Source organism: Lycium barbarum, chromosome 4, assembly GCF_019175385.1.
Source record: "Lycium barbarum isolate Lr01 chromosome 4, ASM1917538v2, whole genome shotgun sequence".
NCBI classification, from domain to species: Eukaryota; Viridiplantae; Streptophyta; class Magnoliopsida; order Solanales; family Solanaceae; genus Lycium; species Lycium barbarum.
Window position 1 is genome coordinate 141,006,992 of NC_083340.1, and position 24,198 is coordinate 141,031,189.

The window sequence follows — 24,198 nt, forward strand, 5'->3', positions numbered from 1 at the left end:
GTTGCAAATTCATGTTCTGGCTGATAAAATTTGATCCGCTTGTCTAGGACTAGATCTTGGTACTAGTTCATAACGATCAAAGTCGAAGTATGAGTCTATTGGTGAAGCAAATTCAATGATTTTCTCAATAGTACGGTGATGTTAGGATCAGTTTGCATGCATCTTGTTTGTTTCACAAGTACCTGCTACCTCCTGCTGATGATACACGTTCCAAATAACTCTGTCTATCAAAATTCATGCAGACGAGATTGTTCGACGGATAGTTGCTAACTCCTACCAACACAGATTTCGTATAACTTTATCCGTCAAAGTTTTTGCAGATATGAAGACATCACCTAACATTTTATTTTTTTAAAATTATAGCAAAGCATAATACTTTTGTATTTTCTTTGTTTAAGGGGTTTTATGTTTTGAGTTTAAGGCATGGTAACTTAAGTTTCATTCGTTGGTTAATGATTTGTCGCTTAATTTAGGATGTGGCTATATATTGGTGATTCAAAGTTTATTTTCCTTGGGAAAAACTTTCAATCACCAACCGAAATTTTGTACAAAATCATACAAATCTTAGCTTATTTGTAGATTGTATTTTTTTTTTCAGTTCTTCCTTTAATTTTTTTCACCAATTAATTTTATTTACTGTCCAATATATGATGATCAGTTAACTAAAGGCATGTAAAACTTTTCAAAGAATAGAGATCATATGTGATATAATTAATTCAGCAGTATAGTGCAGAAACGTTTGATGACGTTGTACTTAATTTCTTGAAGGTACTTTACAGGAAATAGTAGGAGCTCTATATCAAGCTTGCCTGATAATGACATTTGGGAAAATAAAGAACCAACAAAAATGAATATCTTTTCCTTATACAGTATATAGGAGCTAAGACGAGTGTTTACTCGTCTCATCTGCATAAGAGGCAGATAATTACGTGATGCAACAAGTTAACATATATTATGGTACATGTAAAAAAAAAATTACATCAGTATAAATAACTTAAATATTTCATTGTATATGTGTGTATGCAATTAAAGAGATCTATTAGAGTATCAAATATGACAAAGAAAACGTACAGAAAAAAAATTGTCTTTTCATAAAAATTTAATCCCGTTATTACTTAAAGAAAGGGTAGAAGCGTTTATCATATAAGTTATGTCAAACAATTTCATCAAAAATTATTTTCTGTCATTGTCTATTTATTTAAGTTGCTATTGAAGGGATAGATGAATTTATTTACTTATTTATTATACTTTTTTGGTTAAACAAGTCGACTTATTCAATCGTCAGTCAATTTTTTTCTCGATACGCTTATTAATTTTTAAGAAAATGAATTCTTTCAATGAGTGTATACATAGACAATCTTGCACGGATCTCCCAATTTAGGAATTTTCCTTGGAAAGTATAAAGAAAAAAGTTAAGATGAAATAATATCGATCATACAGAAAAAGAGGTTTCTGAAGTATACGATTTTGAGTTAAAAAAAAAAAAGGTTTGTAGAATTGATAGAGTGACAATGGACCCAAATATAAATAAAGGAGCGTCAAGTTAAATAGCAATAATTATATCATCCAAGCACTCAATATAAGAGACTTTTCATACAAAAGAATGAGCAATAATAGTAGTAGTATTAATTAGATGGCTCTCATTCTATTCTTCTCACTTGAATGCTGTTCTTTTTCTGGAAAATAACTCCTTGCTTGCACCTTCTTCATAATCATTTATGCACCAGGTCGTACTCTCATGTGATCAAGTTGTTGGCCCATCCCTTCCTACCTGCCTGCCCGCCCATATATTACCCAACAACCATGGGCAGTAGAAATAACGTTCATTGATCACTTTTTGGCTATATATATTTTTTTTAAAATAATTAATATTATTGAGTTTCAAATTTCCATGATAATGTCCTGGAGTTCCTCACTATGAAATTTGTAACTCCATGATAATGTTTGATTGTTTTATAATCGTGAGATAAGTGACTATTTTTCAATTACACAGGCTAATAAGTGGCTATTTGTTAATTTTACCCGGGAATGCTTATCAATAGTGGCAGAATCAAAATTTTCTCTAAGGAAAGTAAAATATAAAGAAGTAAAGACACGAAGAAGCTAATGAAATTAATCATATAACATATACACATAAAAAATATTATCTATCTATACAATGTAATATTTCAGTGAAGGAATGTCAATCGGATATTGATCCACCACGAAGAATCGATGCACTATTTTCGACTTGATATATATAAAGTATCACTATATCCACTATTATATAGTTCATGGTAATGGCCTAATGGGCACGAACTCAGCGTATGTATATATGTTATATATACACTTTTAAAGCTTATTAGACTTTATACATACGGTATTAGGGTCTAACGTACGTAAGCCCCTTGTGCAGATATTATTTTAATTTATTCGATGTCAAGTATCACTACATCCATTATTACTTTGTGGCAGTCGGCACAATCTCTCTCTCTCTCTGTTGTATATACACTTTTTAAAACTTATTCAACTATATAGAAATATATGTACATTCGTCTTACATCCGTCTTTGATGTGTATATGAACGTATATTGAATAAATCTTTAACAAGATAGGAGAATACTTTTATACTTCTCGACTTATTTGTCACAAAATAATAGTAGTATGTATAGAGTGATAAGTCGAATTGACTTAAAATCTTGGACTTGCATCTGCTAAAAATCATCATGTGACTTGAAACCTCAAATGTGTACACTCATATATGTATAGCTAGCTAGCCAAAAAATACCAATTGAGAGTGCAGAAAAGCAGGTAACTTATCCACCCCACTTTGTGCACAAATTATCACGGGGTTGAATGAAAAATACCTTTGTAATCATATCAAGTCAATGACTATTTTAAGAATGGGTAGTCCCACGAACCACATTTAAATTGCACGTGGAAGCCAGCCAAAGGCAGCCCAATAGTACCGTTCAATTGGAAAAAATGTGTATGAATGGGAATTGTTGCATTCTTTATGTATTTTCCAAAAGTTCGAAATTATGGGCGTGTTCAGTAGGGATGAAAACATTTTATTTTTTCGGTTGGTCAAATTTTTTTAATACTTTTTAGTATAAAGAAAAGTGATTTTTCTAATGAAAGTAGGAGAAATAAATTTTACAAATGACACCTCACATTGATTATATTCTCCCACCCTTCAACATACCTAATTTTCATCGTTTCCCCCCACCCCCCACCCCTTACGTTTACCCCCACCTCTCATAGTATTAACCTACATTATATACAAATACTTTTAGGATGATATATTTTGCTTATGTACCGAACACAAAAAAAATAAAAAAATAAAATAAGAAACCCATTTATTTTGTTGAAAATTATTTTCCATGAATAAGATTTTCCTTTATACAGAACACACCCTATATCTATGTATATGGTAAGAAAGTTAAGCAGACAAGTGACAATTAATGCTAACAGACCCTTGTGATAACTGATCCAACAAAGTGCTTGAAGGAATTATAAATACACAATTAACAGAGCCAATTTGCCAAGTAGAACAAAATGGGCGGCAAAAGAAAGGAGATGCAAATAGTTTCATGTCATGACATGAGCATATACGAATTCAAAATTTAAATTTAATGGGTTCAACTTTTATGATTCGTAGTATTAGTAGGGATCTAGTAGCTCAATTGGTTGACTACCTGAATTTTCACCTTGTTGGTGAGGATTCGAATCTCCACGTTGTAATCCCCTCCCCCATTTTCCCCTTCCCCTACCCCTATGTAATAAAAAAATTGTAAAAAAAAGAGAAAAAAAGAAAAAGATTATATATGTGTGTGTGTGTGTGTATATGCCTCGTGTAGAAAATTATTGAACAAGTACTGGGAAGGCTACCTCCGCACGGGTCAACATGACTTCTAGAGAGAGAAACTCTGACATCTCTATAGAAAAAAAACTAACTCTACGCTTTGTGCAATGGAGACAGATGAATCGGAAAATCCCACCATCCCAACCTCAAATCCCTTTCTTACCGTAGAAAATGAACCACCACTTTACAATAAATCGACCACAGAACCAACCCAAACATCACAAAAATTATCCTATAAAGACGTAGTACTAGAGAATGAAGATCCTTTGGACCAACACCGTGTCAAAAACAATACCCACCACTTTGATGATGACCCCCTTGAACCATCAGGGGATCCTGATGCCATCAATCTATCTGAAGAAGAAGAAGAAGAAAATGATTTATATTTCTCCTGGAGATTCTCAGTTATAATTAAAATTTTGGACAAAAAGCTTAATCATTAATATCTCAAGGGAAAGTTAACTAATCTATGGAAATTGGATGAACCAATTAATCTCATAGATCTGGGATCGGATTTCTTTGTAGCAAAGTTCACGGTGGAGAAAAGCTTAGCCACAGTGCTATATAATGGCTCTTGGTTTGTTGTGGGCTAATTTCTCTCTGCACGACGATGGTAACCTAACTCTGTGCCGGCGAAGTCGAAAATAGACGCTGCGGCAATTTGGGTTCAATTACCACAACTGCCAGCTAAATTCTACAACTGTAATTCCAGAGAAGGTGGGAAGAATGATTGGCCGTCTGGTCAAGATCAATGCATGTACCTTCTCTACCTCAAGAGGTAAATATGCTAGGATTTGTGTGGAGGTGAGCAAATCGGTCATACTGATTCCACCTGCGAATTCACTAAAAAGACACCACCAAGAATTGGAGGCAGCGATCCGCCAAAACAACCAACGGAAAAGCGACCGAGTGAATGGAAAATGGAGCATTTCGCAAGGCAGAGGTGAAGCCTACTCAGAGAGAATCCACTGGAAGAGGAAAAAGGGAGGAGAATCTAAGATCTAGGCAACGATCCCAATAACAGGTAAAATTTTATAATGCGGTGACAAGTAAGTTTCTCAATACCAACAATTTCCAGTACACCGGTCGGGATCTCTCCGGCAAGGGGAAGGGAAAGTCGGTGGCAGAGGATTCTAGGTCAGTTGATCTAGACGCGGATCCTCTTGGGCTTAATGTGCTGGCCCAATATCACCTGAATCGCGCAAACTTTACTTTTGGCCTAAAAACTTGGGACCTCAGACCACTTAGCCCACCTTGGGTGGTAAAGCCCAACGACGGAAAGGCCCTCCCCCTAATAAGACAAATCTAGGACTAAAACCACTTGTCCAACAGAACCAAGGCCCAAATCTTTTAAAATCTGATTTACCCAGTACCTCTACACACGTGGATACTGATAACCCTGTTAAAAAAAAAAAATTGGACTCCTCACTTAAGTCAACTAGTCCCTTTCACCAATTATATAATATTTCTGGTAATAACGAGGTAACAAACATAACCTTCCAAATAGGAAAACCCCTCATTTCCCACAAGCTACTAATTTTTCCTCTCTCTATTCGGATCAAAACCCCTTCTTTACTTTGAAAATACCTATTCCCAGAGTAATCATTATACTGGGGAGGACGTGCTAGAAATGGGTAGAAACTAGGAGTTTGCATTTAATGCAACTCCTTTAGTGGCCTTGAACTCCACCAGTATAAGAGCCAACTTACTCTATTCTGCTTCTTCAGATTACTCAAAGCTCTCTCTTCTAATATCATTTCTAACTCAGTTTCTAGCTTCTCCACCAAACACCATCTTAACAAAAATGGCACAAAGCTCGATCAACAACCAAAAGCAAATGATCTTCATCACCTCTCCATAATCACCCGACCACGTACCATCAGCTTGGCTAGAGATGGGTCTCCAGGGTCACTCCATGACCCTGAACCTGAAAGTGGAGGATCGAGATGTCCTCATCAAAGTCAACGACCCCTATTTCCTAGCACACATTGTGACAATGAAACCGAACCAGGGAATGGCCGACTACGGACATAATGTGTGGCTACAGAACCTACTGTTAGCTCTAAGTCAGACCACCCAAGAAATTCTAGAAGTGGATGTTCTCTCAGCCCTCATGAAAGAGGTAACCTAGAACACTCCTTTCTTCCCATATATCAACCCTGCAATGTCATCCTTGAACCCTATATTCATTTCATTGACCCTTCCACCCCATGCAAGTGGAGTCTGTAACACCCCGTATCTTAGAACTAAGGTTAGACCCGTATCATTAGAGTTTTAGTGGAAAAACTGAAGGTTTGAACGTTTTGCGAAAATGGTTGATAGGCCTACTTCGGGCAGCCATAAATCCTTGATTAGTTGAGAATTTGGGAAAGTACCCTTAATGAAAGTTGTAGTACGTAAAAATACATTTCTAACGATATAAGGACCAGCCCAATCAGATATCGGAGCAAGGAGATATGATCGTCTCAATATGGCTAATAGTAAGACACTTAAAATTCTATAGAATCGGCTAAATTTTCGATACGTCTGCCTTCCAGTCAAATTTCGTGAAACTCCGTTGGGAATTTGAGAACACTTAAAACATGAAAGTTGTAGCTCTTTGAAATAACTTTCCAACAGTATATTGTGGAGCCCAAACAAAGATATGTACAAGAAGTTATGACCATTTTACCGAACACTGCATAGAACCGACACACGGGGCGCGTGCGATGGCCCCGCATCGCGGGCCGATCGCACAACTCTGAGTATCGACCTGCAGAATGTCGCGCGATGCACGTGCATCGCGGACCCATCGCGTAACAGGTCGGGTTTCGAGTTAAAAGTCGGGATTTCGCGTTTTATATTATATTTAAGCTTGGGGTTTATTTCACTAACACCCCTAGTCACGAAAAATCACCCCAAAGTCAGAGGGAACAAGTTCCAAGCCTCAAGAACCCTCCAAGGTAAGTTTTATCATGATTCTTGATTGAATTCAAGTCCCTAATCTCTTTCTAACATGAGTAAACCCTTCTAATCAATAGAGTTGTGAGTGGAACATTATTGTTGGGCGTGGAAACCCTAGACCTCGTATTCAAGAGGATTGAACATCAAAAAGGTAATGCTTCTACACTCTAATCATTCATAATAGTGAATTGATGAGTTCTTGGGAGAATAGTAAATGGGTTTAGTAAAGAGAATTACACGAACTATAGTAGGGTTTTGGATTGTTGACTTGAGATTGTTATAATGATATGGGTGATGGAGAATGATGTTAATTACACCTAATTGAGATTGTAGAATCACCTAGAAGTAATAGAATGGGAATTGGGTGAAGAAACACCATTAATGGAGATTGTGGAGCTTTATGCCCACTAAGTGTTTGATAAAATGCTTAGATGACCAAAGCATGAATATTATTGCTAATATAGAATCCCTTTGACTTGTATTGATATAGATCAAAGTTGAAAGGGTTGACGAACATTGTATTACGCTCAAATGTTGGAATTAAGGTATGTGAGGCTAACTATCTACGTTAGGGAATATTCATGATTCTCCCTACGCCTCATTCTTCATACTTGTCAGCAATTTGACTCAGAATATAGTTTAGCCTTAGTTTCATGATATGATATAGAACTGTTATCTTCTAGGGTTGCAGTAACAGAATTCGTTCATGGTTGTCACTTTGAACATCATGAACTCAGCACGTAATCTTTATAGACTTATGCATTGTTATCACATGAGTCTCAGTCAGTGTATAACCAGTTATTTGCATGAGTCCCATAATCAGAAACAGTTATCATGCTATCAGTTATAGCCAGTCTCAGACTTGTAAATTGTTAATGTTGAACACCTGTATCTGTATTTTTGGGCCCTAGGCCACATTTTATGCATACGTATTGCTTGGGCCTGAGGCCACATTTTTTGTGCACATTATTTGGGCCCTAGGCCACAGTTATATTTACAGTTTTACAGGTGATTCTTCATCCAGAACAGGGAGTACTTCAGCTTCTTGCTTTCCTGTTTAGTTCAGTTTCAGTTTCAGTTCCAGTATTTTATTGCTTTAGTTGCTTTACATACTAGTAAAATTCAAATGGGGGCCTGCGTCTCGCGATGCAGGCAACGATATACAGGTTGACGACTCAGCTATTTAGGGGTGCACGCATCAGCTACTGGTGAGCCCCAAATTACTTTGGGGCGTTGTCAGCTATCCAGTTATTTCAGTTTATAGACAACTCTATTATTCAGTACTCTTAGAGGCTTCATAGACACAGTTCAGACAGTCAGATATTTGTTATGTTAGCCTTGTAGACAGTTATACTCAGTCGTTCAGTTGTTTGGTTTAGCCATGTTGGCTACTTTCAAATATGTTCAGATTGTCTAAGTATTTCCGCTTTATGATATTTCAGTCAGACTTTTAGTTAATCAGCATGCGTTAGTTTTATTTTATAAATTTGTTATGTTTTGGTATCACATGTTGATTCAGCCAGTTGGTTCGCTCGGTCACATGCAGTCAGGCACCGAGTGTCGTGTTACGTCCAGGCCCAGGTTTGGGGAGTGACAGAGTCGACCATAGTATCAACCACCCAAGCACCACTCAGCTTATTCACTCATTGGAGGCTTTTCTCAGAGCCAACAACAAAGAGTTGGAGGCTATGCTGACTTCCATGCATGTGATAAGTGGCGATTTTGCCAATTATTATAGCCTCTTTGCTTTGGTTTTTGTGTCCTTTATCTATGGTATGAGGCTATTATTGGTGTGTACTGCTACTATTTCAGGCGTATTGAGTCATGAAGAGAATTGGGATCAAACCAAGTGAAAATGAGGCAAAAAGGAGCTGAAACGAAGAAACTGGAATTTCTGCCTAGTGAATTGGTCTTCGCAATAACAAATATGACCAACGCGATCGCGATAGTCCGCTTGGTCAATTTGATGCAATCGCGTAGGACCTGCTCGTGATCGCGATGAAACTTTTTCGGGCGGAACTGGGCAAGTTTGGAAATTCATGTTTTTATTATCCCAACCCACATAACACTCGACCAAAACCTCTTGGAAACACATCTTTGGTAGAAAATAAAAGTTTCGGAGGCTAGGGTTTTCGCACCACACTTTGGGGTTGAAGATTTGAAGATTGGGTTGAGAACTTTCTTTAACTTTTCTCTATTTCTTTGATTCCTTGCTTTGTAATAAATATCTAAGTGTGTAGTATTTATTTTCTTCACTTGAATCTTGTTTATGGAAATATTCTATGATTAAAGTGTTGGATGAACCTCTTGTTTTGCTTATGTATTGAATTATTTTTATTGCTAATGAAGTGAGTTAATGTTTTTTTAATTAATCTTGTTCTTTAATGTTTCTTAAGGGATTAGCTAACCCTAAGACCCGCCCATTTACTTCGATTTGAGCTCGAGAGAGGAAGATTGAGGTTGTGAAAGATTAGTTAACAAGAATTTGGAGCTTTAAACCTCATTTAATAACTTGAGCTAGAGATAGGAAAGTTACTATTATATCAATTGTTCACATTTTCTACATTCTAAGGCTTGAGAAAGCTTAGTAATGACATTTATCGATTTGGTCGAGAGATTTTTGATGAGATTTTAGAAATAATTATCTATTAACATAAACTTGCTCGTAGTTGTAAAATCATGAAATACATTGGATCGTTACTTGAGCGTTATTTCCTTTGTATCCATACTTATGGTCATTGATCATTTTACCCGCTTTCTAGTTAGTTTTACCTTTGTTAGTTGTTAAACCCAAAATCAAATATTGAAAAAGTGTTTGGCTTAGCTTAGTTGGTGATAATTCCTCAATTGATTAAATCACCTTTATATTGTTCCCTGTGGATTCGACCCTGACTCATAGTTGGGTAAATTATATTGCGATGACCGTGTATACTTTCTCTTTAAGGAGTGGATTTGGACATTATCAGCATGTGCCAAATCCAGATGCAATGACCTTAGAGAAGCTTCATCTAGTGGAGTTCCAGGGGCCCAGAAGCGAAATGCTGATTGTTCTATGCCTTAGATTGCTGATCAAGTTTGGACTGGGAATCACTAGTCCCACAGACAGGGAACTTTGCAGCAATCTTGAACCCCACCATGATGAGACAGACCCTAGATGCCCAATGAAATATGGCCCAAATGAAGGAAAAAGCGAAGGGGATATGGAGGACCCCACTAAAACCACACAAAATGTTATTAATGAACTTCATCATATGGAATGCTAGGGGAGATAATAGTGTGGATCAATTCAAGAGACACTGCACTGCTATGATAGCTTTGCATAAGCTTGCTATGCTTGTTCTTCTTGAAACTAAGATGAATGAGCATAAGCACATTGCTGAACGGTTAGGCTTCAATTGTCTCATACAAAGTCCTGTTGTGGGTAATTATGGGGGCTTGGTTATAATGTGGAAGGATAATGCCATAAAGGTGGATGAAATCTCGGTCACCACTTTAGGGATCCATCCTATTGTCAGGGTAAATAACTTTACTAATCAATGGGTTTTTTTTAGCTATTTATGCTAGTAATAATCTTACTGATGGGAACAACTTTGCACTATGTCTAATAATATTAGGGACACTGATAAATGGTTGGTGGGAGGGGATTTTAATGAAATCCTTAAGGCCTCTGATAAGTTGGAGGTAATAACATAAAATTTAATAGGGATAAATCCTTTTGAAATTGTGTTAATCATAGTAAACTTGTAGACCTAGGATTCAAAGGTAGCAGATTCACCTAGACTAACAAAAGATATAAAAATAAGCAGAATCTTATCCTTGAAATATTACACAGATGTTTTGCTAATGATGTTTGAATCAACCTATGTCATGTTGCCTCTGTAACCGACCTTCCCAGGAACCACTCTGACCATTGCCCTTTATTAATCAGACTTACTAATGAAAATCTCAACCTTAGAGACAAACCCTTTAGGCGAAAAAACATATGGTGTACTCACTTAACAGTATGGTTAGTGAACACTTTGAACACTCACAAGATCTCACTAACTCCACTAACTCCATTAGGTTCAAACTAATTAAGTGCAATAAAGAGGTGTTTAGTAATATTTTCTTCAAGAAGAACAGAATCCTTGCTAGACTAGACGGTATTCAAGAGTCTCAAAATTACCCCTATTGCTATTTCCTTCAAAATCTGGAAGCTACCCTTCAAAGTAAATATGATGAGATCTTTAAGCAAGAACCTAAATTTGGGAGACTTAAATCTAGAATCTCTTCGCTTACAGAAGGAGACTCTAATACTAAATTCTTCCACATATCCACCCTTCATAGAAGAAGATGAAGAAGAAGAAATAGGATCTTTGCCCTCAAGGATGAAGTGGGTAACTGGATTCAAGACACTAAAGTTATCAATGATACCATCTCCAACTATTATTAGAACCTATTCAGTGTTGATCAGACTATCTCCCCCCTTCAATGTGCTACCAATCCATCCAATAGAAGTGCATTAACCCCAGAGAAGAAGGAAATTCTTAGAGCTCCATTGACCATCAAAGAAATAAAACGGCCTGTGTTTTCTTTCAACCCTCATAAAGCACCTGGACCTGATGGCATGCACCATTTCTTCTATCAAAAATTCTGGTCTACCATTTCAAACTCCCTGATTGACTTCTGTAGGAAGACTTTCACCACATTAACCATAGATGAGCACATCAACCACACTTACCTATGCCTTATTCCTAAATGTGCTAATGCTACTATGTTAAAAAACTTCAGATCAATAGAGTTTTGTAACACCCAATATAAGATCATTACAAAAATTATTGTCCATAGAATCAAGCCCATTCTCCAAAACATTATTGGACCTAATCAAGCCAGTTTTTTGACTAGGAAAAGGGCTGCTGAAAATGCTATAATTGTCAAAGAATATATAAACCACTTTGATTTAAAGGCAGACAGGCTAGCATGATCCTTAAGATAGACCTTGAAAAAGCTTTTGACAGGATAGAATGATCTTTCATTAGGGACAATCTAAACTACTTTAATTTCCCCCATGAACTAATCCAACTGATCCTTTCCTGCATTTCCACCTCTTCTATATCTATCCTTATTAATGGTGGAAAGATTGAACCCTTCAAACCTACTAGGGGTATAAGATAAGGGGAACCATCTCCCCCTACATTTTCATCTTGTGTATAGAAAGACTCAGTAGAAATATCAACCATCAAGTAGATTTACTGAACTAGCTTCCCTTATCCACCTATAGAACTGGACCAAAGCTCTCTCGTCTCCTCTTTGCTAATGACCTTACCTTGTTTACAAAAGCTAATTTTAAAAATTGCACCACTATTATCAACACTCGAATAAATTTCAACCTCCATTCTGGACAGAAGATTAAGTATGCTAATTCAAAAGTGATTTTCTCAAAAAAGTGTATTGTTGCCAACATGGAGCTTTATTCAAATCGCCTAGGTATTAGAGCCAATCAAAAATATCTTGGCTTCCCAATCCTACATCAGAAACCTCAAAACTCTGACTACCAATTTATTCTAGATAATCTTAATACCAAGCTTGCTAGGTGGAAAACCAAGTTCCTTAATATGGTAGGTAGAACCACTTTAGCAAAAGACTTTCTAAGCAGCATACCCAATCATGTTATGCAATATATTAAACTGCCTACTAAGATTACTCAACAGATTGATAGGACCTAAAGAAACTTTGTTTGGAGAACCACTGCAGACAAGAACAAGATGCGCCTTGTGGGCTGGTAAACTCTTACTAGACCTAGACATGAGGGTGGCCTTGGTATGCAAAAGACTGAAATTAAAAACAAGGCCATCCTTACGGGGCTCACTTGGAGACTTATTAAAAAAACCTGACTCCCTATAGGCTTCCACCTTAATGGCTAGAAACTGTAGGACTGTGAACACCACTCATTGCTCCAGAACTTGGAAAAACATTCTTGAAGGATATAAATACTGCAGACAGGGTACTCAATAGGTAGTAAACAAGGGCAATCATGTGCATTTCTGGATTGATCCCTGGATCCCTAGCAGCCCAAACCTTAGAAATGAGATTATAGAACCCCTGACTAGAAATGAGGAACACTACAGGGTCCTAGACTTACAATCAAATGGTGATTGGAACTTTGATAATCTCTCCTTTGAGCTTCCTACTAACATCAAATAGCTCATTAAGAACGCCTATAGAACTCCTACTTTTAATAAGGAGGACTCAAACACTGGAGACTCACCAATAATGGAATCGTTAGTACTAAAACTGCTTACTCACTTCTGACCAAACTCAACCTCACACCATGAATTTCAATTTGGATAACCCCTAACAAGATCAAATTCTTCCTATGGTTACTCAATCATAACAGGCTGCCCACCTCTTCTTACTTACATTTCGTTGGTCTTAATATAAACCCTTCATGTAAGGAATATGGCGACCCTAAGGAAGATATTAGCCACATTTTGTTTCAATGTGATACGAGCAAGCAACTCTGGCAGACTGTCTCTCAAAGCAATATCACAAATAGTGCCACTGCTACAACCTTTAGTAGTTTCTCCTCTTTGATCAACAACTGGAACAAGCTTAAGAAACATAATTTTGACCATCTGATCAGTTAAAAATTGCTACCTTTCCTAAGATGGGGTATTTGGTTAAACAGAAATGGCAACCTTTTCAATAATAAGCGTGATCACACTTCCTTCAGTCATCTTTACAGTCAAGCCACTACAAAAAAAATTGCGGAGGTTGAAAGTTGCAATTTGCGGGAGTTTTAGCCTCCTCAAGCAATTAGTGGAGTCTAAAGCCCCGCGAATTGCAACTTTCAACCTCCGTAAATTACTTTTTTTTTTTTGTAGTAAGCTACTGAATTCTCCTTGGTATGCTCCCCCATTCCCATAGCTAGAAACATAACTAAGGTGTATTTTAAATGGAAGCCTTCTACACCAAATCATTTTAAACTTAACACTGATGGTTCATGCTTTGGAAACCCTGGTAGGGGAGGAATTGTGTGTGTGTGTGGGGGGGGGGGGGGGTGATAAGAGATTGTCATGGACAATGGGTAATAAGATATACAAAAGGCCTACCCCATACTACAAATAATCTTGCTGTAATAACCAGTTTTATATAGGTATTAAAAATTGCAGTGGACCATAATTTAAAACCAATTGAGATCAGCATTGATTCAACAGAGGTAATAACGATGATAAATCATAGACATCTCCCTTATAACCATATTATCTCTGAATGCAGGTACTCGCTAATGGCATTGGACCATCCGGTACTAAAGCGTGAATACCGAGAGCTAAATAAGGTGGCGGACCTGTTGGCAAAAGAAGGAGGAAGACAACAACTTTTTGAGGAACCCAGACTCTACCAAGTCCCCCCCCCCCCCCCCCCCCCAACCCTTCCTTCATTTTTAATGTGTATTTTGATGATGTGATGGGTACTATTTACAACAGAATTATTCCGTTTTGTAATGGTCTATTAATGGGTGCTAACCCAAAACAAGTAACGGGCATGGATGCCTTAGCTAGTTTGTAATTATCTATGATATATCTATTATAAGAAGTATCCGATTAACCAAAAAAAAAAAAAGGCTACCTCCGCCTCTGGAGATGAGTAATGAAGAAGGAAATCTTGATGCAACAGTAAATATCGTCATTGTGTGATTAGCAAATCATGAATCCAAATCATAGAAACAACTTCTTACAAAAATGTAAGGTAAATAAAGTTTTGTCGGGTGATTAATAAAGCTTTCTTTTCACAAAAAAAAATGTAAGGTAAAACTGCACAAATATATAAGCAACGGAAAGAGTTTTGTTGGGAACTTCGCGAATAATACAATATTTTTGCATCAGGAAAACAATAAACGCTTCAGTCTCAAGCTATCATTTTGGCATAATGTGCTGGAAAAATTACTCGCTTTTCTGTATAACTATTTGTATACGGAACTCACTAGTCGGACTAATTCAGACTCATTTAAGATGCAGCTATCCCAACAAAGAGTTTTTCCATTATCAAAGCTCGAACCAAGACCTCCAGGTCGAAATTAGTAAAGCTTTAATTTTGCACATTCAAGTAGAAATCACTGAGCCATGCTTTCTGACCAAAAAATTCTGCTTTGTGGATCTGGTGAGGAGAAATTCATACTTAGTCCATATAGTGAGGAGAAATTAATACCAAATGTATTAATTAGTCCATCAGTGACAACGTAATAATCATTTACCAGATTGATTAACCGTACAAGAAAGAAATTATATTGTATTATTGGCTACACTTACACTTTGCTAGGTACAATGAGAAAGAAAAGAATGATATTACTATTTAAACTCTATGCTCCGCAACGGAAGTACTGGATTTCGATACCACGAAGCTCCATTTGCTCCTGTCTGTGACCTGATCATTTAATATACTACGCCTCATCAAATTCGCACTCCCTTCGTTCACTTTTACTAGAACACAATGAATTTTGCATTTTCTTTAAGAAAATAATAAATGAAGTGCATATTTTACTATAAGATTCATGACTATTAGCATATCATAGTAGCTAATGTTAAGGGTAAAATAGGTAAAAATTATTTTTCCCTTAATATGATAAAGTGGACAAGTAAACGTAAAAAAATATTTTTAGTATAATGTTAAGTGAAAGTGAGTGAAGAGAGAATTATTTATTATCTTTTAAGATTTTTACACACCTGCTAAAAAGATATCCAATAACCTAAATTATAACGACATTTGTCTAAACGATCATATGTCTCTCTTAATTGTCTCAACTTATTTAAATAATCCACTAGTTGGAGCAGTAAGAGTAAATTTGGAGGGAACAAGCGCTTCTTGTTTTACTAAAATTTGACATATTATTGAAATAAATCCAAATTGCCAAAATGAATAATATTTGAGTCGGAGGCAGTACAAAAGCCACAACCCCTTGGAAAAAAAGAAGAAGAGAAAATAGGATCAACTTGGTATGCCCAAAACTGATACTTTCTGCATTTCAATTTGTGTGTCTTACTTTCCTTTTTAGTTTGTTATAAAGAATGTTTTTTTTTTCCTATTTTGACAATCTTTAATTTCAATTTTCCACACGGCATGTTTAAGACCACAAGATTAGAGGACATTTTGGTGCATTCTACATATCTTTCGTTTAAGACCACAAGATTCAAAAGTCTTCTTTATTTTTGAAACTCTGTGTCAAATCAAAACTATAAATTAAATTGAAACAGAGGGAGTAATATATTTCTCTTATCCCATGTTGTTTACACTCTCCAAAATGTTGTCTCAATCCTTCAACAAACATTAGTATCGGAAAATTCGACTCGCATCCGATGGTATTTTTGAAGAGTCTGAGCAAACATAGATCTTATTGGCAGCTAAGCTCATTTCCAAAGATATTAGTCATCACACTCATCTGACAACAACAAACCAAACATCTTTTGTCTGATCCCATCTTGTTGGAACTTCATCAAACAATTCTTGATCCGCATCTGAAAACATTTTCTGTACATTTAGACTTTGGACAATTTGGTTCCAGTGATCACTGACGCTTCTCTCCAAGGCTGAGAAAATTATGGGTAAAATCACCTTTTGATTCTGAATGATTGGATTTCTTATATGATCATTGTTCCACAGGGACAAAGCACTTTTTGCTACCTACAAATGCAGAAGGAAAATGGACATGTTTAAGAGTTATAATAACAATATGCAAATGAACATATATTCTATAAATATTCAAAATTGAAAATCTGTTTCCAATGGATAGTATGTCATGGACCTCGCAAGGGGTTCATCGCCAAAAAATTATACTATCTATACAAGATCAAAATTAGTTTTGTATACTATGTATATGTTGATTCTCAAAGCTTTTTCATGTGTGTTATACTTCGAAATTTGAATCCTTTTAATAATAATCATGACTCCGGCAATGTAGACTGCACCTTGAACAAGACAAATATAATGGACCAACCAAATATGTAACAAATTAGCAAAGAAAATTCACAAAACTTTATTCTGTTTTCTAGAATTGAAAGAGCTCTAATCGTTTTATTTTCTCTTCTTTTTTCATTTAAGGGTGTGTTTAGTATGGAGGAAAACATTTTTCGAAAAATGTTTTCCAATTTTCTCATGTTTGTTTGATCAAAAATTTTTGGAAAACATTTTTCTTAGGAAAACAAGTTCTTAAAAATGGGAAAGTAGGGAAACAAGTCCACAAGTGGCATTTCACCAACCACCCAATCACTCCCGCAACGCATGCACCACCCACCCCGCACCCTGCACACCCCCCACCCAAAAAACAATTATTTTTAAAAAATTTCATCTAGGTTTTCTACACCACCACCTCCACAACCGTCACCCCCCACCCAAAAAAAAAAAAGTTAAATTTTTCGACTGGGATTTCTGCACCACCACACCCCTCCTTCAAAAAAAAAAAAATCTTTTTTTCTTCTAGGTCTTCTACAACAACACATCTCCCCTCCCCCCCCCCCCCCCCCCAACGCAAACTTTTTTTTCCTTTTTTCTTAAAAAAAGCTTTAAATGTTTTTTTTTTAAATTTTTTCACCCCCCCCCCCCCCCCGGGTTCCTGCCGACACCCTACCAACCCCTAAAAAAAATTAAAGTTTTGAAAATTTTCCATTTTGGATTCTCTACACCACCCCCCGCACGCATCCCCTACCCCCTCCCGAATTTTCTACTTCATATTTAATTTTACCTTTATAAAAAAATCCATAAAAATGGGTCCACGCAGGGTGAGGGGAGGATGCAGTGGTGTAGAAAATCCATAAAAAAAAATTAAAAACTTCAAAAAAAAAAAAAGGGTAGGGTGGGGGGTTGGTGTGGTATGGGGTAGTGGAGTTGGTGGGGCTTGGATGGGTATTTTTCAAAAAATATTTTCTACCAACCAAATGAACATGAGAAAATAAGTAAGAAATTCACTTATTTTCCACTACCCAAACGAACATGAGAAAATAAGTAGAAATTCACTTATTTTCCAAGAACACATTTTCCTCCATACCGAACACACCCTAAATGTTTATTTTTATCACCTTTTGTATAAAGGGAAATCTACATGGTGTGACAAACATTAGAAGTTGTTTACATTTAGTAGCTACACTTTATTTTAATTACATCTCATAACTAAATTTTGTATATCAATTACACAATGTAACTAATGCCTTTTAATATATTTTTCTTCCCACTGTATCATTCTTTTACCTCAACCCTCTCTCTTCTCCCTTAACTCTCTCTCCTTTAGCAACCCTAGTTCTTTCATCTTTCTTTATACTACTTCAATGGAGTCACTTTCTCGTCCTTTACACGAAAGAAAGCTCTTCAACACCAAAGTAGAGTTACTAACTGTAAGCAATGGCTGAACCAACTCCAGCGAAAACGAAAAGCAAGGTGGAGATAAATTCAACAACTCCAGATCTCTCTCTCTCTCTCTCTTTCCCTTTTTCTCAGATCTGCCGAGATCATCAGAGCATTTGTATTCATTTTTTTTGAGTTTTTTGGATAATTTTTTAGATTGTATTCATTTTATTGTTTTGTATTCAGTTTTTTTTTTAGTGTTTTTGTTAATTTTTAGTGTATCTATGTTTTTATGTATTCAATTTTTAGTGTATAACTCACTGCCTTCACTAAAAAAAAAATTGTATGCAACAAGTTGAATACAATATTTTTTGTATTTATGTTGTTTGAATACCACTGATTTTTAAATACAATAAAGTGAATACAATGTAAAAGTAGTTATAGATGAAATATTTGACATGAATACAGCTGAGTTGAATACATATGACTTGAATACAGTGAAAAGAATTTTTGAATTTTTTTTATTCGTTATATTCATGAATACAACTAGGCCGTTTTATGAATACAGCAAGCCATTTATTGAATACAGCGGGGAAACTGTAGCTACGCAATGTAAATATTGAAACTGTAGCTATGACAAATTTTAAACCCCCAAAGTGTAGTCATTTATGTAAAATTCCCTTGTATAAATGTGAAAAACTCTGCAAGGAGAAGGGAGAATCCAGGTGCTACACTGAACTACACATTAACGGGGACCGCATGATGGCTCAGGCAGACTCTCTACCCGTGTGTTGACACGACGAATGACGTGTCATAAGTCATAGCCCGATGCCACAAAGTTGACTTACTTTAGAGGCCTGAAGGCTTATCATTCTTGCCTTCTATACCTTTTTATCGAGAGGGATGATCTTTTCCAGTCATTTATATTTTTCTGACCAATTCAGAGTTATGCTAATGTAATATAAAAAAGTTTAGTAATTTTATTGTGATATGTAGTGAGTAAAAGTTCAGTTATCATATGTGAAATTAAACCTTCAACATTTACAATAAGAACTAAAGCTAGAGGAAACATGGAATCCAAAAACGAGCCCATACAATACCTGAAATTTTGAGCTTTTGAGACACCAACTGATCTGAGTGAACAAAGGGACCATGAAACTTTGAAATTCTGCAGGTTGAGTAACTTCAAGAACTTTATACAACTCATCAAGAAACATCACCTCTTTGCTACTATTCCTTACTGGCCAGTACTTCAAGATTCCTCTGATTATAATTGCAGCCAATGTGAAATCTTTCTGCACAAAATTCAGGAGACACTGCACTAGTCGCTTGTGGCAGTTGGCAAAATTTCCTGTAGGCGTGAGTGACAAATTAGCCCATAGAACCATTCATTTTAATAAGCTCAAGATTGAGCAAGTTAATAATCCGTCCAACCTGTTCCAGTTTGAGCAGGGTAATAACTCATCCATTTATTAACTCATCATATCTTGACCGGCCTAATTAAAGATCATCTAAAAGTTTAGCTGATTCGGGCTAAATATATAGCTCAAATTGATCCATAACAACTTGTCAAAATATCTAAACTTAAGAAAAACTTGTTTTAAAAAAGTTTTACGAGTTTTGTTTAGTAATTCAGAAAGTTATAAAAAAACAAACAAAGAAATTAACATTCGATGAGCGATGGGGGATTGGATTATGACCGATTGTTTAGCCCATATTTACAAAGTCCAACTAAATTTTGTATAAATAGCATCCACCGGCCATTGTCAACCCTAATTTTGAAAAATGTCCATCCTATTTTGAAAAATAGAAATTTCACGTCTTGGAGTTTCACCTATGAAACCTAACCATCACAACAGTGGTTATTTTTCAATTAAATTGATTGAAAAGTGGCTATTTGTGAATTTTAACCCCAACTTTGATAGATTTGGGCAATGACCCGTTTGTTAATTAAGAAATTTTAGCCCATTCAAATTCAGCCTAAACCGCTCATCTGTCAGCGGTACATGTAGGCTTGTGAGGGGGAACCAATGCGCGGACAAGCAAAACCTTGTGCTCTTCCTTTAAGGGCAAAGAAAATCCCCTGATTATACTGCTTAATATCTCTAGCAATGCTTCAATTCCATTGTACGTTTGAGTCTCAAATACAAAACAATGAAGCATATCACTTATTGATGTCCTAATAAATGGCCTATGCACCTTGAACTTCACATATAACTCATGAACAATCAAAATCAAGTACTCCGTCTCTCTTTCATCGTGCGAATCGAAGAGTTCGAGTAATCTTAAGACAAAAAAATTGATCGATCCACCTTACTGCAATCTCAGCATCTGTCTGTGGTGCAGCCAGAAATTTCAGTAACAACTCGTAAACAACATCAAGCTGAGGCCAACAAAGATTTGTAACGCGGATTGAAAAGTGTAAACTTGAAGACAAATTAATGGCAACCATTTTGATCATTTCTTGAAGTATAACTTCATTTAACGTGGGACTCAAGAATATCATATAATCAACAAGTTAAATCAATATTTCTCTCTTAATGTTCTTTCCCTTCACATCCTTCATAGGGTCAATAAAAGCATAAATTTCACAACACATGTACAACTTCTTGATCAAAATATTTTGCCTTTCTGATTTTAGCACATCTTGCAAAAGCGGCAAATTTGGTGATGGCTTCGGACTCAAGTCCCAAAAAGTGTTCTTAATCATGTTTCACAAAAACACAAAAAAGATTTAAAAAAAAAAAACAAGGAGACCTTGACAAAAGTATGAATATATGAATAAAGAATCAAAATTATCGAAACAATAAAGAGCATTTATACAAGAAAGACTTTAGTATCTAAATAAGGATGACCTAGAAGCTAAAAGGAAACTAGATCAATAAAGAAACTATAATATCACAAATCGTAGTATATTGGGAAATAGTATCAAAGAAATATTTTTATTTCTAAGTGCATCCTGGAGTGAGGCTAGGGGTACAAAAAGTCAAGTTTATGATTGGTCACATATATTACTCACTTGTTATGTATATTAAAAATAATTATCATTTTTACTTGTCCAATTTAAAAAACCAAAAGATAATTTATTATTTCATACTTATTTTACCCTTATTATTAATTATTAGGTTGGAAAGTTTAAAAAAATCAGTAACTACACAACTTTTACAATAGTATATTTATTAATTTCAATCATCAGATGAGTTAGTCATTATTATGGTGATATAGTAAAATTGTCATTTAATTTAAGGCTCATTAAGGGGTGTGTCAAGTTAACACAGGACGAGTAAAAATATATAGAGAGAGTATTTAATTTACTAGTCTGTCTCTGTAAACGTGCCTTACACGTGCTCCTTATCAAGTATTTATAAAGTTATCTTTAAAGTAATCAAATCTTTATATGTTTCAAAATACTAGACGGCCTGTCACGACCCAACCCCGTGGGCCGCGACCAGTGCCCGAGCTGGGCACCTATACGTACCCGATACCCCAAATTAGCATATTAACAGAATAATAATATAATAATAATATTAGTGGTCGCTACAGAACTTAGCAGAAAAGCAGACTTGGCACACATAGGCCGATAAGGCCATCACAGAACAGAATATCCCAAACATATGTACAGAACCCACACAGATGTATCCACGGACCTCTACAGAACATATCATAATCATAAGACGGGACAGGGCCCCGTCATACCCTGAACAAAGTACATATCCAGATAGCAGTGACAGACTGTACCAAAAGATGGGCTCTGTAGAAGAGAGCGCCCCAAATAGCAGAAATAGGATCCTAAACGTGTGGATCAGCGAACCTGTCGTCAGTACCTGCGCGGCATGAAAACGCAGCCCCCGAAGAAAGGGGGTCAGTACGAAATATGTACTGAATATGTAAAGCGGAATCACAGAAGTCAAATCATAATGGTTACAGAAACTGAGTACAGAATCCAGAGTGTCAAATGCATATTTCCAAAACAGACAGAATGCGTACAGAAACATATGTCATATCATATCATATCCGGTCCCTGATACGGGACTCGGCAGACAGAATGCGACAGAATGCGGCCACCCTCCCGACGCTGGTGCCACTATACAGAGGAATCAGAAAAAGGGGCGTGGCCCCGTATCATATAATGTCATATCAAAATGGCCATACAGATCAGATCAGAATAGGCGGACATGGCACATCATACTCCACAGACCCATGTACGCGTATACCTGCCCCCTCACATCGGGACGCGGCGAACAATGCAGAGAATTACGCTTGACAACATATCCTGGCCCGGGCTCAGTGTGGGAAACATTGGGACATCCACGAATGGAGTAGTGGGAGACTAATGCAATTTAAAAATATAATAAATGTTTTCAAAGACTCGATGAAGCGTATCAAAGACAAACAAATCCAATGGGGTCGGACGGAATCATAATAAATGTATTTCGGATATCATAATAAATTACAGAAGTATAACTTTCCCGAAGTCATTCCGAGTGTCAAAATAATTTATAATATTTAACAGAATATTTAAAATAATATTCGTTAAGCGATTAGTAGGATAATTAAAACATTTCTTTCAAAAATCGCTTAAAAAGGAAGCTTTAACACATTAGGGGCAAAACCGTAAATAGCGGGCCCGCCTTGGGACAAACAAGGCGGCGGGCTCAAATTGTGCCCTCTAAGCATATAGTATCACCTAAAAAGGTTATACAAACATTCTATGACTTTCTGAATAATTTAGAGCAAAATTGCATAATTTCAGAAAAAGCGTATCAAAATGGTTCAATTCTACTGAAGGAAAAACTGAAATTTTGTCTTGCGGATTCCGAGGGCCAAGAGGTCCTTCGAGGCCCGGATCCGACCCTAACACACTAGGGGCATGCCAAGGGAAGAATTGGGGTTGCTTTACATACCTTTCGCGCTCCTTAAGCCTTTCCAAACTCACTTCCCGTTTCGTCGAAAAACTGCAATTGGTCAAGTTTACCAATTGTGAATTATTAATGCCATTATTTCAACTTTAAGCATATTTGGCTACCGAAATTTCGGCAGCACTTCCCCTATACATATGACACCCCGAGAATTCAACTCGGCTATAAATCATCAACAACAACCCAAACGACAACAACAATATCAACAATGAACATTAAAAACACAAATATCCTTCAACTAGTCATTTTTCTCACAAGTTGACATAATCTTCAATTCAACCCAACTTTCAACTAAGATCAATAATTTCATATTCAACAACCATCATGATCATCACCATATAGTTCTAGAAACATTTCATATCGTTTTCCTTAAGATATACACTCGATATACATGATATACAATCTTCCGCCAAAATCATAACTTATGCAAAACATCAAATCTTTGGCATACAACTTCTTAACAAGTTTCCAACTTCCAAATTCATCAACCATAATCATAATTTACATCTTAACAACTTCATTTCAAGGTATTTTCGAAATTCCAAACTTACAATACAGTTTTTGCCCCCCAAAGTCAGGTCACCCGAAAACGTTTTCTTAAAAATAATCGTTTGGAGGGTTTCCACTTTGATTTGGTCCAAAGGTACTTCATGAGTTGTGTTTAACTTTACATATGTGATTCATATGACTTTTCAGATGTTCCAAAAAAATCTCGGTATGTGGGCCCCACCCCAGCAGATGCTCCGAGGTTCAAAAATACGGGATATAACATCCTCCCCCCCTTTAGAACATTCGTCCTCGAATGTTAAATTAATCTCATAAGGTTTGAAAATACTTTGGGGGAGTTCATGTTTACAGACATCACATATGACACACGATTGATATTGGAATAAATTAAAGCAGGGATTTAAGGTTACCTGTGGGTATAGAGAACAAATGAGGATATTTCTTCTTCATTTCCTCTTCGGCCTCCCATGTCATTTCCTTCCTATTATCGTTCCGCCACAGTACCTTAACAGAGGCTACATCTTTATTCCGAAGCCTCCTTACCTGACGATCCAAAATAGATACGGGCTGCTCCTCGTACGATAGTTGCTCCGTCACCTGAATATCATCAGCAGAAAATATTCTAGAAGGGTCACCGACGCATTTACGAAGCATAGAGACATGAAATACCGGATG

At 36.4% G+C, this 24,198-nt stretch overlaps 1 pseudogene; it reads right to left on the minus strand.

Annotated features, from left to right (window-relative positions):
• Positions 1–16,041: 16,041 nt before the first annotated feature.
• Positions 16,042–21,168, minus strand: LOC132638737 (serine/threonine protein phosphatase 2A 59 kDa regulatory subunit B' gamma isoform-like; annotated as a pseudogene).
• Between the last annotated feature and the right edge of the window lie 3,030 nt (positions 21,169–24,198).